The 15,889-nt window shown below is 37.1% G+C and overlaps 1 non-coding gene across 1 annotated transcript; it reads left to right on the top strand.

Annotated features, from left to right (window-relative positions):
* The first annotated feature begins 15,216 nt into the window (after window positions 1-15,216).
* Window positions 15,217-15,324, top strand: LOC129078518 (U6 spliceosomal RNA). The gene has a single exon (XR_008529969.1). It is a non-coding gene; the product is annotated as a U6 spliceosomal RNA (small nuclear RNA).
* The last annotated feature ends 565 nt before the right edge of the window (window positions 15,325-15,889 follow it).

Below are 15,889 nucleotides of genomic sequence, written 5' to 3'. Positions count from 1 at the left end.
GAGTTCTTGAAAACAATGGAGAGATGCCATCAAGTGGCCAAAGAAAGAATTTCTTGAAGTGGGGAATGGTTTTCCCAGACATTGCCATCTGGTGGTCACCACTGGAAATCATTTTAGTTTGACAACAATGTGAATATTGGTCTTTCACGTGGCCCATGCTTTAAGGTTTCATAACTCCCCATTGTACTAACAAAGTAAACTCTATCAGTAACTTTTATTTCACATTTTAAAAAATGAAAGTTTTATAAAGAATATTAAGAATGGAATATATAGGGGGTGGAAACTATATTTAAAATTATTACATCTATTTTAATAAGCATTTTTTAGGAAATTTTTCTATACTAATTTCAAATTAAGTAGATATTTGCAATTGTATTTAATCTTGGCATTATAATTTTTAAATTAACTCATCAAATTTTTTCTTTTGCTCTTTTGCTTTTTACCTGAAATGACTCATTCATTCATTCATTTCCATCTTCAAAAAATATTTCTTGGCAATCTTGTCATTCTGGCACTGACCTAGGCATTGGTTATAAAGTGCTGAACAAAATAGACATTCACCTTGCCCTGAAGAGGTTTATAATCTAGTGAAGATGACAAACACTAGAAGAGATGTATTTGTTTATTCATTCAAAATATATTTACTGATTATAGACCATTCCTTATGTCTTGTCCAGGGACACATCAGTGAGCAAGGTAGACAAGGATTTCTACTCTTAAGGAGTGCTTTGAAGGAGGAAGTGACCACAGGTTGTGATAGGTATCTTTTCTAGGGAAGTGACATTTAAGCTGTGATATAAAACATGAGAAGCAGCCAGTAGAGGGACAGGGAGGAGCCAAGAGCAGAGAGAATAGCAAGGTTCTAAGATGGGGGTTGGGAGCAGACTAGCTAGAGCACAATGAACAAGAAGGGGACAGTGATATGACTTGAGGTCAGAGAAACAGGAAGATTTGGCTCATTGCAGCATCTGGTAGGTCATGGAAAGGGATCTGATTTTTAGTTTAGGACCAAGGGAAGTCATTGAAGGGATTTAATCACTGGAGCAATGATTTGATGTTTTGGAAAAATCAGTACAACTGCTGTTCGGCAGATGGATGTGTGGATGGGTGAATGGGTGGAAGGAAGAATGGAAGGACAAGAAAGGGTATTTGCATATTTTTAGAGAAACTTTCCTTTTACTGTTTTGTTTAAAGAGAAAAATGAATTCAAGACCAATCTATTGAAACCACCGTGACAACTTTCTACGAGCTTCAATAATATAAGAGGATGACATTTTTGACCTGCAAACAGTCTTGTGCTCAAGAAATAAGAAAGAGCAAAAACTGATGCTCATTTTGCCTCATTTATCAGTTATACTTCTTCACTTCCTCACTTGAGCTTCCCTACTACATCACAAGTCTGACTTTCTAATGATCTAACCTAATTATTTTATGCTCATCTTCCCTATAAGACCATAAATGCTAGAGAATAAACAGTGTCTTCATTTTTTTTGAAGTACACAATACTGTCTTTTATATTTGAGAGCTTTACAATAAATATTTAGCTAAGTAAAAAAACTGAATTATAATGTTAATTCATTGTGACATAGAATTTTAATGTTTAAAATTAGAATCTTTACCTCTCCAAAGGACAATTTACATCCAAGTTAATTTATTTTGAGTTCATTTATTTTATAGGCTCTCTAATATAATAATTGAAGTAGAATACATGGTTCTTCATAAATTCTGATGCTCAGTTCTTCAAACAAGGGCACCTGAGCATGAGAGGGTAACAAAATCATTTTTCTTGGGTATTTATATGACATTCTCCGTTTTGTTCATTTTCTTTAAAGCTATGACACTGGTTCACCTGACATTGACTTGCTTACTTAATATTTCTGAAAATGATGAAAATTTGTGATATCAACCACCTCTGTCACAATGATTCTCTACATCAACACCCAGGAATGCTGTGAAAGTCACTCACCAGGACCAACTTCTTTTAAATAAAATAACACGATTTTTATTGGAAGCAGGTTCTAGTAACTAGTATTAGTGATGTCTCCACACCTACCTGGCTAGAAGGGGACTTATCTCCCAGGGAATGTATCTAAAACAGGAGAAACAGCTCTGAAAATAATACAAAGGTGTTTTGCATTACAAAACTTCCCTGAGATCTTCCTCTTGAATTTGATTCTGCATCCCTTGAGCCCCAGTAGCACCGCGGACTTATCTCTATAGAATTACACTTTGTACCCTACAGAGTCATGATTTATTTCATACATCTGTCTTCCTTATTAAAATGTAAGTTCGTGAGAGCAGCTTCTTGTTTATTTTTGTATCCCTAGCCTCTGATTCATTGTAAGATGTTCAGCATATGTGTGATGGATAAAGAAAAAGGGACTTCAGTACTAAACTTTTCCTGACTGAAAGGCAACATTTTACTTCACAGTAAGCAAAAAACCACACACTGCTTTAGGGCAATTTAGGCCCCCAGGATGCATTTGTCAATATCTGGAGACATTTTTGGTTTTGTCACAACTGAGAGAGGGCGGTGTGTTACTGTCATCTAGTTAGTAACGGGCAGAAATGTTGCTATATGTCGCTAAATCATACTTTGCACAGGACAGCTGAATACAACAAAGCTTTATGCGATCCAAAATGTCAGTAATGACAAGGATGAGACACCCAGCTTTAGGGTAAGTTTTCAATTACTTTTCACACATATTAAAATAGAACGGCAGCCCACAAACTTATCCTACCATACACTGCTTTGGTTTTATCCAAAGTCTTATGATCTACAAAAACAGCATTTTTTAGAGAGTGAATGCAAAACACTTTAGCATTCTGGCCTTGTATATCTTCAGATATTTTGTAAAAGCTTTATGTGTACATGATGTTAAAATAAAATACGAAATGGGGAGCAAACTTGAAAATTCCCAGAGCCAACAAAACTCCTTAAGCCATGTAAGCAAAACTAAATCTAGCTCATTTCCTGAACATGAGCAAAACGTAGGTTATTTCTTGTAAATGTCTGTGATCATCACACAAAAAAACTTGTCATCCTCCTAAAATGGTAGAAGATAATCACTTTTAACAAATATCTTTCCTTCTGAAAACCCTCATTGTAATATCCATTCATTGTAAAGGTTAAACTACTTTCTCATTTTTACTTTTCAAGCCACCCTGTAAGATCATGCTTGAGAACTTCATACTGGTTTTGGGTTTGAAAGCTCCCAGTTTGCAAAGTTCTTTTCTGCACAATAAACTCTTGCTAAATACAACTTTACTGACCTAGTTTAATGTTTGCTGTTTCTGGAATGTTGACAATGTCAAGATCGAATCTCAAGAGCAAAGAGGGAAAAGTAGGCAGGAATGAAAATAAAGACAAGAGAAATAAAGATAAATGGTCCCTCCTTTTGTTCAGATAAAGTTGGCCAAAAATTTTAATAATTTTTATTTGAAATATTAAATATTTAAATATATTTTAAGTATCAAATGAAAGCCCTACCTCTTTCATAGATAGCCCTCATTCCAACAAAGCCACACCCAGTGTTGAATTCTGCTGGTTAGTGTAACGTGAAGTGGTGGCCTTTCCAAAGCCAGCTCGAGGTGGCCCACAGGAAGACTGTGTCAAAGTCCCTGCAGCTACCACCAGTCCATGGCCGATCACACTGTGAGCAAACATGACCAGAACCTGCTAATGTGACCATCTCTGCCCATTTCCACCTTCCCATTGCCTCATACCTCAACTCCCTGGCTTCCATAAATGTTAACATTTTCTGTGTTTTTTAACTAATTTTTCAAATGCTCATTTTAAAGAAAATGCAGAATAGATGGTCAGTAATTTGGGTTTCCCTATATTAGAAAACAAATAAATATAAATTCAAGAAGTATGCTTTAGATTCATCTTGCAAAACTTTTCCAAGATGGTGATCCACTAATACACTAACTAGCTGGCCAAGCATCACTCACCCTGCCCACGTTTACAAACACCATCCATCACTTCCTAAACCCTTCCTTAATATTCCTCTACATTGAACTCTGCTAAAACAACTTACTAGCATGAAGCATCAGTTAGGGGAAAATATATTAAAAGACATACACTACACACAAATTGAAGGTAAAAAGAAAAGACAAAAGCTTGATAACAATATTTTGCTAAATGATCATCCAGTGTACACTGGTTTATTTTTCTAGTCTTATTTAACCTGTCTTTTTAAATATTGGGTATTTTTTTTCTTGCAACCTTGGGAAAGTCTTTAATTCTAGGCCAGCCCCATTTTCTTTTGTATTACAACATGGGTTCTATATGTCCCCTTTTAACTGTAAAATCCCTGTAATGATATTATTCTGAGTAAATTCATTCTTTGAATCTTTTCTCCTGGGATAAAGCCAGCTCCACTGTTTGCTTCTTATAGACATCTGTTGCCACAATTATCTTTTTTTCTAAAACGAATGATGTACAGCCAACCAAGAATGAGTGGTTGAATCAAAAGGGGGAAAAAAAACTATTATAGTTTTTCCTTTGATCTCCTTCCAAGATGTGAGATGTGATATATCCGATAATGATTTCAGCCCCTCTGAAGGCCATTCTGTTCCTTTCCTCTTTTATGCAGGGATACGGTGGCCATGAAAGCAGGAAAAAAGAGAAGGTAGGAAGTAAGCTTCCAAGTTACAAATGCTTAGCATTTCAACTGAGGACATCTATTTGAGTAGACAATGTAGTTGGAACTCTGATGCTATTTCTGCTGATAATGTTTTCATATTTGAAATTTCTATGTATTAATGAGTAAACAGCCTTGCCTCTGTGCTTTCATTACAGTCCTAACTTAGTTGCACCTCAGCTCTCTTCCGACAACAGGATGACCATTTACCTCTACAAAGCACTATTCCTTTTCTTATTGAATACCAACCCCATGCCAGGTGCAAGGGCACAGGATTGAAGAGCACCACCGACAATTAAAGAACCCCTGTCTGGCACAGAAGGGTGGCTATATACAAATATCTTATTATTAATAAAATGTGATGAGGATGACAAGAAAGAGAAGTACCAGGGGGGTACAGAGGAGCCATTGACCCTTGTGTGGGTCAGGGAAAGTTTTACAAAGGAGGTGTTGCTTGTACTCCATCTTGAAGGATAAAGATGAGTTCACCAAGCAAAAAAAAGTATGAAGAAACATTTCAGGTACCGAGAGCAGTATACACAAGTCACGACAATATACATGACATGGGGCCTAGGTTGAGTTGCACGGGGCCAGAACAAAAAGGTCTGTGTGTAAGAACAGATGCAGGGTGTGGGGCTCAGATGAGGGGGTGGGGGTGACCACAGGGGTTCCTGCAAGCCAGGTTCTTCCTTTACATGCATTATCATATTTAACCTTCTCATTATCCACAGAATATTTTACAGGTAAGCAATCTGAGCTCCAGAGGGCTAACAAGCATTTTACTGGTCTCAGCACCCTTACAAAACACTGGGCTTTATCTTACAGGTTAATGTGAATTTTTAGGGTTTGTAGAGGCAAATAAAATAATATTTCACAAAGTGCATTTTACAGAACACCAGTCCTCTCTGTACTCTTCCAAAATGGAGGGTTTTGGTCAGTAAAGTTGAGGAAAAAAATGTCTTATAATAACCTCTTGGAAAAGCATAATGGGTAAATTTCAAAACCATGGTAAGTCTTACCGCGAAGGATCCTGCTTTACATACTTTAACCCAGAATTTCCCCAAAGTAACATTTTTAACATCCTGCAGGATGAGTGTTTGCTGAGCAATATGGGAAATGTCTGATAACATAATTAGATTTGCATTTCAGAAGAGCTGCTTCCAGGTCATATTCTAAAGTAATGTAGCAGATGGATCAGAGGGGGAAACAGGTAGGAAAGTGCTGTAATGGTGCCGATGAAGATGACAAGGCCTTAAATTAACATTTAATGGGCTTTTAGATAAAGAACATGCAGGGGAGAGACTTCGAAGAATACAGTAGCTGACTGGTTGGGAGATGAGTACCCTGTCAGGAAAAAAAGAAAAGATGAACCCTAGGCTGTCTAACATGGTAACAGTAGATGGCAGCCCATCTGACAGAAGAGGAAAATAGGAAGAAGAACAGGTTGGGAGCAAAACAATGATTATAGTTCTGGTGCAAATGAAAACTTTCATGTCTCAGTTCAATGGCTGGTCAATAAAAACTATGTGATAGTGATGACCAAAATATTACATATAAAATATTTTTCAATATAATAGCAAAGGTTATTGGTCTGAGCTTTTAAGCATATTTTGTTTACATATTTATATATACAAATTTATATACATTGAATTGATTTACATCAAAAGAAAATGTGTATTTATAGCAATCTTAAGGGAATTTCATAAAATCTGTAATCACAGTGGAATGCACCTTTGCCCTAAGTTTACACTAGCATACATCTTGATTTATAAAGCCGAGACCTACTGGTGGGTCTTTTGTAATGTCATTTGACAGTCAATACTCCTCCATTATTGCCAATATCCTGGTAACTGAGTGAACTGTTTTAATTTTCATCCAGATGTCTGATTGCTTCACATCCTGAGAATGAAGTAATGCTTCTTTATAAAATACATAAAATTGGGGAGGAAGGTAAATTGGTCACTAGTATTAAATTTCTCTGTGGGTATATTTGCCTGCACTCATTTAACAAATATTCACACCTCAAGAATACAGCATCTGAAGATTTTCAAGATCTAAAAGCATCAGGACTTACATTTTCCAAGAATAGTATTTTATTTTATTAACACAGTGAATGGATGAGTGGCTAAAAATATGAAAATAAAAGTATTATATGGCATAAAGCTTCACAGTCACATTTTCTAGGTAAATTACATGGCACTCATTAATGTACCAAGCACTGACTTCAGCTCTTTGCACACATTAACACAAATCTTACAGTAACAGTATGAAGTGAATGCTGTGATTAACCCCACTTTACAGACAGGAAAACTGAAGCTAAGGTGTCCAAGTACATGCAGTGAAGCTGGAGGTGAATCCAGGCAGCCTGGCTCCAGTGTCTGGGCTCTCGATCTCCTGGCCACACCTTCTTTGTGTTTGCCCAGCAGTGACCTTCCGAACTCATGCCCCTCCCCGCCCCCATGAATTCAGTTTATTACAGGGAGCACAATCTATTCATCATCTGAATTTTATACATTATTGAGAATATACACCTATATCCTCTTTTTTTTCTATTCAAAAATAAATAAATGCTTTTCATGATCAAAATAAATGGGTGTCTACTGTGTGGGATTTTCATTTTGAATTTCTACCCCTGAAAGTAATGTTTTTATTTTTAATTGATATGTCAATACTTTAAAATATACCAATACATTAAATTAATATCTTCCTATGTGATTGCTGACTGCCAGATACTGTGGTAATTGCTTTACATGCATTATCATGTTTAATCTTCTCATTATCCACAGAATATTTCACAGATAAGCAACCTGAGCTGAGAGGGCTAGCAAGCCTTTTCCTAGCCTCAGGCTCCTTAAAAACTACAGGCTACTTACAATTTGCGGATCACAATAGATTCGTAAGTTCTTGGTGATAACAATTGTATTTAAGTACCTGACCTCCTCAATTTTTAAACTGCATTTAAAAGAATTTTAATGGCTTTAAGGAAAATTGGAAAAAACTAATAATCATTATAAAACCACAGTTTACACTAATGACCATATTTTAAATCTTTTTTTTTCTAAAACTACTATAATCCTGACTTCACTTAACATTCACTCATGTGTTTTATAATTATCATTTATAATGGAGACATCTTATTTCACTTAGTTGACATTATAGCAGTTAACTTTCCTCCAATCATTCATATTTAGCTTGATTACAATTAAAAAACATTTTCTAAAAGTTACAGTAACTAAATTTGTGTAAACTTTTTTCCTTCTTTTTGGGTTAATTCTATAAGATTAAATTTCAAAGTGAGCAGGAGACAGTACAGTCAGAGATTGTTTATTTTGTTTGAAATTTACTTCCAAAATCATGAGGTAGAACAGTCCCATAAGATAAATCTCATGAGGGCTTCTGTGTCTTCAACAATATGTTTCATCTTTCAATTCTTTGAGTTATAATTCCCATGACATTCATCACAAATCTTCATGTAATTATAAGTAAACACTGTATATGCTGTGATGATTCATTCCTTAGACTAAGTATTCTTGCCTATTTACCTTCTCTATACAGAAGTTAGCTTGTTCTGCTTAGAGGGCAGAAGCAAAGTTGAGTGTTGATTTTGGCATAACCCCAGCGAGTCGAGAAATAAAGTGTTCATGAATATGTACAAGAGGCATAGAACCTGCTGAAGGAATGACCACCCAAAATCTTGAATAGGGAAGTCCTCACTTGTTTTAATTTGAACTAACTTCCTACCCCTTTTTCTAGCCTGCAACAATGAATGTCTTTACCTTTGACCCAATTATTCTGATTCTGGAGTAGCAGGGGAAGGAGAAGGAAACAAAAGTGACAAAGAAAAGGATCAAGAACTGAACCAAAAAAAAAAAAAAAAAAACACATTGTGGAATGGTGTGCTCCCTCTAGAGGGTGGAATGGTGAATTTCACCTCTAGACTGACAATAGTGGGCTCCACTTCTCTACTGCGGGATGTCCTGAGGAAACAAAAGTAACTGATTTACCCGTCCTCCCATTAAATGATCAAAGAGAGGTTCCCAATATACCATAGGAATAGCCTCCTCTTAGAAGAAGATTCATAACAGCTGAGGCTGCACCATGTACAGTCTCTAAGAGTTTTAAACACATTCACTTATTTGATCCTTAAAAATCGTCTGAGGCGGAAACCATTACCACCCATTTTGCAGATATGGAAACTGGAGCTAGAAATTCTGCGTGGCTTAGTCAAGGCTGCCCTCGCTCAGAGCCTGAGTAAGAATCCAGGCAAGTGTATTTCAGTGCTGCACACGTACTCATTGGGCCTCTCTGGGTTTCCCTAAGCTTCATTCTACCTTCCTTTCTTCTCACATCATAAAATTATTTTATCTTTCATCCTCTATAGTTAAAGCAGAACATTTCTATGATAGGGTATATTTTGAAACTCTACTGTATGCCAAATTTAAAAAAAATTCTTAGATGCACATTGGTTGTGTGTGGGTGTATAATTTCTCATTAAAACCGAATAAAAAAGAATAGAATGTTTAAATCTTACACAAGGTGTTCTAACAAAGAAATACATTTAATTGGATGATAAGAAAGCATCCAATTACCATTAAAATCAAATTATCATTTTGTGATTTTTACTTTTCTTTGAGTATTATAATACCAAAGCGTCTGACAGTAGTCACACAGACTATTCATCTGGGTTATCTTTTTGACATTAACTTAAATTCCTCAATCAGCTTATGAAACGTGTTTATTTTCACATTCTTTAGAACAATCACTTGGATAAGATATGGAACTATGAATTAGTAAGATTAATTTTTTAAAAAAACCTTCTTTGAAAAGGTTGACATTTTTTGGATATATGAGTGTGTGCTGTTGCTTTATTGTCCCACCTGATTATATATGTCAAGTTAACTAAAATTCAAGACATCCTTGATTCCCACTTCACTAACTTTATTCCCAGTGCCTCCTTTCCCATCATTCGTTTTCAAACTTCTATTTTCAAAAGATGCTCAAGCCTCTTTTAATAGCTTTTACTCCTCTGTGATATGCAACCTAAAATTACTTACAAGTTCATTATCATAAGCGCTCTAGCATCACGGATAAATCTCTGTGATATTAACAACATCAGCACCATTTGTGTTTTCCTTTCTAATGTCCAACAGTTGGCTTGGTTAGTTAGCTAGTTACTGTTCTGATTCTTCCCTCGCACTGTCACCTCTCCCAACCAGTAACTATTTTTCTCTCTCACTTCTTTTTCTCCCATATTCTACATTCAAGTGACCCACTCCACTGAGATCCAAAACTGTCCTAGCTATTATCAACTGATGTCACACTCTGACTGCCCATTGAGAATAAGTAGCCTCTTCCCATTTAGTATCAACCAACTTGCTGTGCTTGCCACCACTGTGGCTAAAGAAAGGTCATTTGTGTCCATCACACTTCTAACACCATGAGTGGTCGAGGTCTGTCAGACCCCTCAAAGCTAAGGAGCCTTCTGCGGTCAAACCCAGATTCCTAAGATACTTGCCATTTCCCAGGTATTTTCATAGTCTAACTCACATACTTGCATTCCACTGCACAATTCCAGTTAGCTTAAGCTTCTCAACTTTTGCCTCTATTTTATCTAGCCTTCAGGATTATGTGATTCTGGGCACTAAACCTGGAGAATAATTTATTTGAAGATGTCCAAATAAAGAAAAGTTGAGGGTTGTGAACACGTGCTAACCTAGTAATTTTTCTATTGTGAAGGCATAAAAAAAAGATAGTAGTCTGAAACGTGATGTTCAGCAGTCTGAACCGTGATGTTCCAGCCAAAAAGAACAAAACTATTTAATTGTTCATGCAAATAATGCATCGACATTTTATTTACATTTTATTCTGTCTAGTTGCTCTTGCTGTGCCTTTGTCCCTCCAGTAATTCCCTCTTGGAATCCTCTTCTTCCTTGTATCTTTCTCTCCCTTCCTACACTTTCTGCAAGCAGCAAAATGAGCACAGATGCATAAATAAAAATAGTTTTAATGTGTTCTTTTTTTATTAATAAACAAAATATTAATTCTTCAAATGCCATTCCCTCCTTCCCCACCAAAAAAGAATCACACCAAATGATAAGTGTTCATTTTAATTTCACGAGACTCAAACTTTTTTTAAAAAAAGCAAGAAACTGAACCCTGTTAGTCATTTATGGTAAATTCGTGGACGAGAGGACCCTAGGAGCCTTTCCGTCCACCTGGAGCGCTGGCTGTCCCATCGCCTTCCTGCCCCACCCCTCCTTGTCCTCCCCACATCCCGCCCTCTTGGCCAGCCTACCTCTTTGTTTAAGACTCAACTTAAATGTTACCTCCTTAGAAAAGCCCCGACAAAGTTAATGCCCCATCAACTATTATGTGCTTTCACATCCCCAGAATATTACTTATGAAATATAAAAATACAGTAATACAATTGATCCATGTAATCAAGTTTGTCATCCTTTCTACACTGGAAGCACCATGAGGACAACGTCTGTTCTGTTTCATTCAAAACTGTACCTTCAACACCCAGCACAGTGGCTTCCCAAAGGAGAGCTTGGTAGATGAGAGTTAAATAGATGAATTAATAAGCGAATGCACAGGTAAATGGATGATAATTTCCCTAAATACTCAGCACTGCTCTATTTCCTGTCACCCTCCCACTCCACAGAGAGAGTTGGGAGTGCTAGGCAGGCTCTTTACTGACATTCTATTCATCATCTCTGCCCGTCCACCCTCAGAGGACCCAAAACTTTACAGCCCACATCCCACTTTAAATGCCAAGGCTCACTCTTTTAGTGCAATCATTACTTATATTTCCTTTTAGAATCTTCAAAGACACAAGCGGGCATTTATTTGCTGCCACATGATCTAAATGGACATAACAGAAGATGGACTTCAGTATCATTTTTCTCATATTCCAGTGGGTAATAAATGACGAGAACAATCATCACATAAATAAAATGAATTTCAGATCTTCCTGATTTTTGCTCCCAAAGCTTCTATGAGTATGCCAAAAAAAAAGGATGGGAATTACTTTCCATCTCAGTGCATTTAAAATCCCTTGAGATCAATCAACCTGAATTTGTTCCTGTTCTTGAAGCTGTTACAAGATGCTAATAAGCAAATGATACAGGAACAAGTTTGCCCAGAAACACTGAGATACCTTACACTGATGATTTAAAATGATTTGTGCTAATTCTTTAAGATAAACATTTATTGAGTTTATGATATATCAGATTATGAATTATGTCTTTAAGAAAGTATGGTACTTAATATAATCTTCCAACACTGAAGGAAGAAGAAACAGAAAGCTTGAACAGACCGATAACAGCTGGGGAAATTGAAGCAGTAATCAAAAAACTCCCGGCACACAAAAGCCCAGGGCGAGACGGTTTCCCAGGAGAATTTTACAAAACATTTAAGGAAGAGCTAACCCCTGTCCTTCTCATACTATTCCAAAAAATCCAAGAGGAGGGAAGACTCCCAGACTCTTTTTTATGAGGCCAGCATCACCCTGATCCCAAAACCAGATAAAGACCCTACAAAGAAAGAAAACTACAGGCCAATTTCGCTGATGAACATAGATGCTAAAATCCTCAACAAAATATTGGCAAACCGCATCCAGGAATACATTAAAAAGATTATCCACCATAATCAAGTGGGATTCATCTCAGGGATGCAGGGATGGTTCAATATACGCAAGTCAATAAATGTAATACATCACATAAATAAAAGAAAAGACAAAAACCACATGATCATCTCAATAGACGCAGAAAAAGCATTTGATAAGGTACAGCACCCATTTATGATCAAAACACTCAGCAAAATGGGAATAAATGGGGCATTCCTCAACGTAATAAAGGCCATTTATGAAACACCCACAGCCTATATCATACTCAACGGGCAAAAAATCAAAGCTTTCCCACTAAGATCGGGAACATGACAAGGATGTCTGCTCTCACCACTTCTATTCAACATTGTATTGGAAGTCCTAGCCACAGCGGTCAGACAAGAAAAAGAAATCAAAGGCATCCAAATAGGAAAGGAGAAAGTAAAACTATCATTGTTTGCAGATGACATGATAGTGTACATAGAAAACCCTGTAGACTCTACCAAAAAACTCCTCAACCTAATAAGTGAATTTGGCAAAACAGAAGGATACAAAGTCAATATTCAGAAATCAAAGGCATTTTTGTACACCAGCAATGAAGTAGAAGAAATCAAAAAAAAAAACCAAAAACACCATTCGATATAGCAAGAAGAAAAATAAAGTACCTAGGAATAAATTTAACCAAAGAAGTAAAAGACCTGTATGCAGAAAACTATACAACATTGCAGAAAGAAATTAAGGAAGACACAAATAAATGGAAGCATATACCGTGCTCATGGATTGGAAGAATTAATATCATCAAAATGTCCATACTACCCAAAGCAATTTATAGATTCAACGCAATCCCTATTAAGATACCAATGACATATTTCACAGAAATAGAACAGACATTTCAAAAAATTTATATGGAACCATAAACGACCCCAAATATCCGCAGCAATTTTGAGAAAGAAAAACAAAGGAGGAGGGATCACAATACCGGACATCAAACTATATTACAAGGCCACTATACTCAAAACAGTCTGGTACTGGCACGAGAACAGACCCATAGACCAGTGGAACACAACAGAAAGCCCAGAAATAAGCCCAGGTCTCTATGGGCATCTAATATTTGACAAAGGGGGCAGAAGCATAAAATGGAGCAATAATAGCCTCTTCAACAAATGGTGTTGGGAGAGCTGGATGGCTACATGCAAAAAATTTAAATTGGGTCATCAGCTGACACCATACACAAAAACAAACTCAAGATGGATAAAAGACTTAAATATAAGTCACAACACCATCAAAGTCCTAGAGGAGAACATTGGCAGGAAACTCAGATATCCCACGCAGCAATTTTTTCACTGATATGTCTCCTAAAGTAAGGGACATAAAAGAAAGAATAAACAAGTGGGACCTCATCAAAATAAGAAGCTTCTGCACGGGTAAAGAAAACATCAGCAAAATGAAAAGGGAGCCAACCATATGGGAAAATATATTTGCTAATGATACATCAGATAGAGGTTTGATCTCCAAGATATATAAAGAACTCACTGGACTCCACTCCAAGAAGACAAACGATCCAATCAAAAAATGGGCAAAGGACCTGGGCAGACACTTTTCCAAGGAGGAGATACAGAGGGCCCAGAGGCATTTGAAAGGATGCTCAGCATCACTAGCCATCAGAGAAATGCAGATAAAAACCACCATGAGGTACCACCTCACACCGGTCAGAATGGCCATCAGAAAAAGATCAACAAACAGGTGCTGGTGAGGCTGTGGAGAAAAGGGAACACTAGTACACTGTTGGTGGGAATGCAGACTGGTGCAACCATTGTGAAAAGCAGTGTGGAATTTCCTCAAAAAGCTGAAAATGGAATTGCCTTTTGATCCAGTGATTCCCCTGCTGGGACTATACCCTAAGAACCCCAAAACGCCAATTCCAGAGAACCTATGCACCCCAGTGTTCATAGCAGCACAATTTACAATAGCCAAGTGTTGGAAGCAACCTAAATGCCCACCAGTAGATGATTGGATCAAAAAGTTATGGTACATTTACACAATGGAATACTACGCAGCAGAAAGAAAAAAAGAACTACTAAACTTCTCAACAGCAGTGGATGGAACTCGAGAGCATTATGCTAAGCGAAATAAGCCAGGGGGCAAAAGACAAATACCATATGATCTCACCTATAAGTGGAACCTAACCAACAATACCAAGATGCAAGGAAAATATGACCAGCAACACTGAAAGGAAAAGAAACCAACAGAGGCAAGAGGGAAGGAGGGATGGAGTGCGGGGGAAAAGGAAGGGAAGGGGAGAGTCAAGGAACATATACCAAGGACTCATGGACAAAACCAAAGGGGAAGAGTTGAGGGAGGGAGGCAAGAGGAAGGGGGCAAAGGAAAGTGATGGGGGGTAGGCAGAGACAAATGTATTTGAAAAAATAAATAAATTAAAAGAAAAGAAATTATGGTACTTAGGTCTAATTTCTCTTTATAGAGGCTTGAATATCCTAGCATGAGTTTATGGAGGGAAATGGAGTTAGATACGTTCATAGGGACCAGAGAAGGCTTCTCAGGGAAGTGACATTTGCCTTGAACTTTGAAAGGGAAGTATAAATTCACAAGGGGAGTAAGATTAGAGGACATTACAGGCAGAGCAAATCACACATGCAAAGGAGTGAAGATAGGAAAGTACATGGTATACTTATCACTGATTAACAGCGTAGAGTGTACAGTGTGGGCACAGGCAGAGAGTGAATCAAGATACGGGTTTTCAATTCTATAAAGAAAGTACATTCCAACTCTTAGAAATATTTTAAATAAAAAAAACACAAAGTTTACTAGATTCATATTTGAAAAGTTGGTACATTATATATAAGTCTCTAAAAGCACGTGTTCCTGGTAAGTGAAAAAAAAAAAGATGAAAGAAATTTAAGCAGTAAAGAGATAAGAATGTCACATCAAAACATTATATCTGGAGTGCTCGCTTTGGCAGCACATAATACTAAAATTGGAATGATACAGAGAATATTAGCATGGCCCCTGAGCAAGGATGACATGCAAATTTGTGAAGCGTTCCATATTTTTGAAAGAGCTGCTACCCTTTGCGACAGCATGGATGGAACTAGAGAGCATTATGCTAAGTGAAATAAGCCAGGGAGTGAAAGACAAATACCATATGATCTCACCTGTAAGTGGAACCTAACCAACAAAACAAGCAAGCAAGGAAAATATAACCAGCAACATTGAAAGAAAAAAGAAATCAACAGAATCAAGGGGAAGGCGGGGGCGGGGAAAAGGAAGGGAAGGATCAAGTCAAGGAACATGTATAAAGGACCCATGGACAAAGCCAAAGTGGGAAAGGGTTGAGGTAGGGAGTTGGGGGAGGGGAGCAGGGGAAAGTGGTGATGGGAAGGTGGAAACAAATGTATTTGAACAACTTAAAAAAAGAGAGAGATAGGGAAAAAAACATTAGACCTGGAGAAAGGTTAATTTTGCATACATGATCAGGATCAGAGACTATGAACATTTTTATGTGTGACATTCTAGTACCGTTGAAATGTTTTGAAGAGCATGACAGATATTCAACAGAAAAACTGAATATATTTCTCCTCAAGTCAGTGAACTGTGGCTTGAATCTCAGCACCTGCAC

The sequence above is a fragment of the Pteronotus mesoamericanus genome, unplaced genomic scaffold (genome assembly GCF_021234165.1).
Source record: "Pteronotus mesoamericanus isolate MK-2021 breed Mesoamerican mustached bat unplaced genomic scaffold, CSHL_Meso_final contig_73, whole genome shotgun sequence".
Taxonomy (NCBI): Eukaryota; Metazoa; Chordata; class Mammalia; order Chiroptera; family Mormoopidae; genus Pteronotus; species Pteronotus mesoamericanus.
Note: the sequence above shows the minus strand (reverse complement) of the source record. Positions and strands in the feature narration are given on the sequence as shown.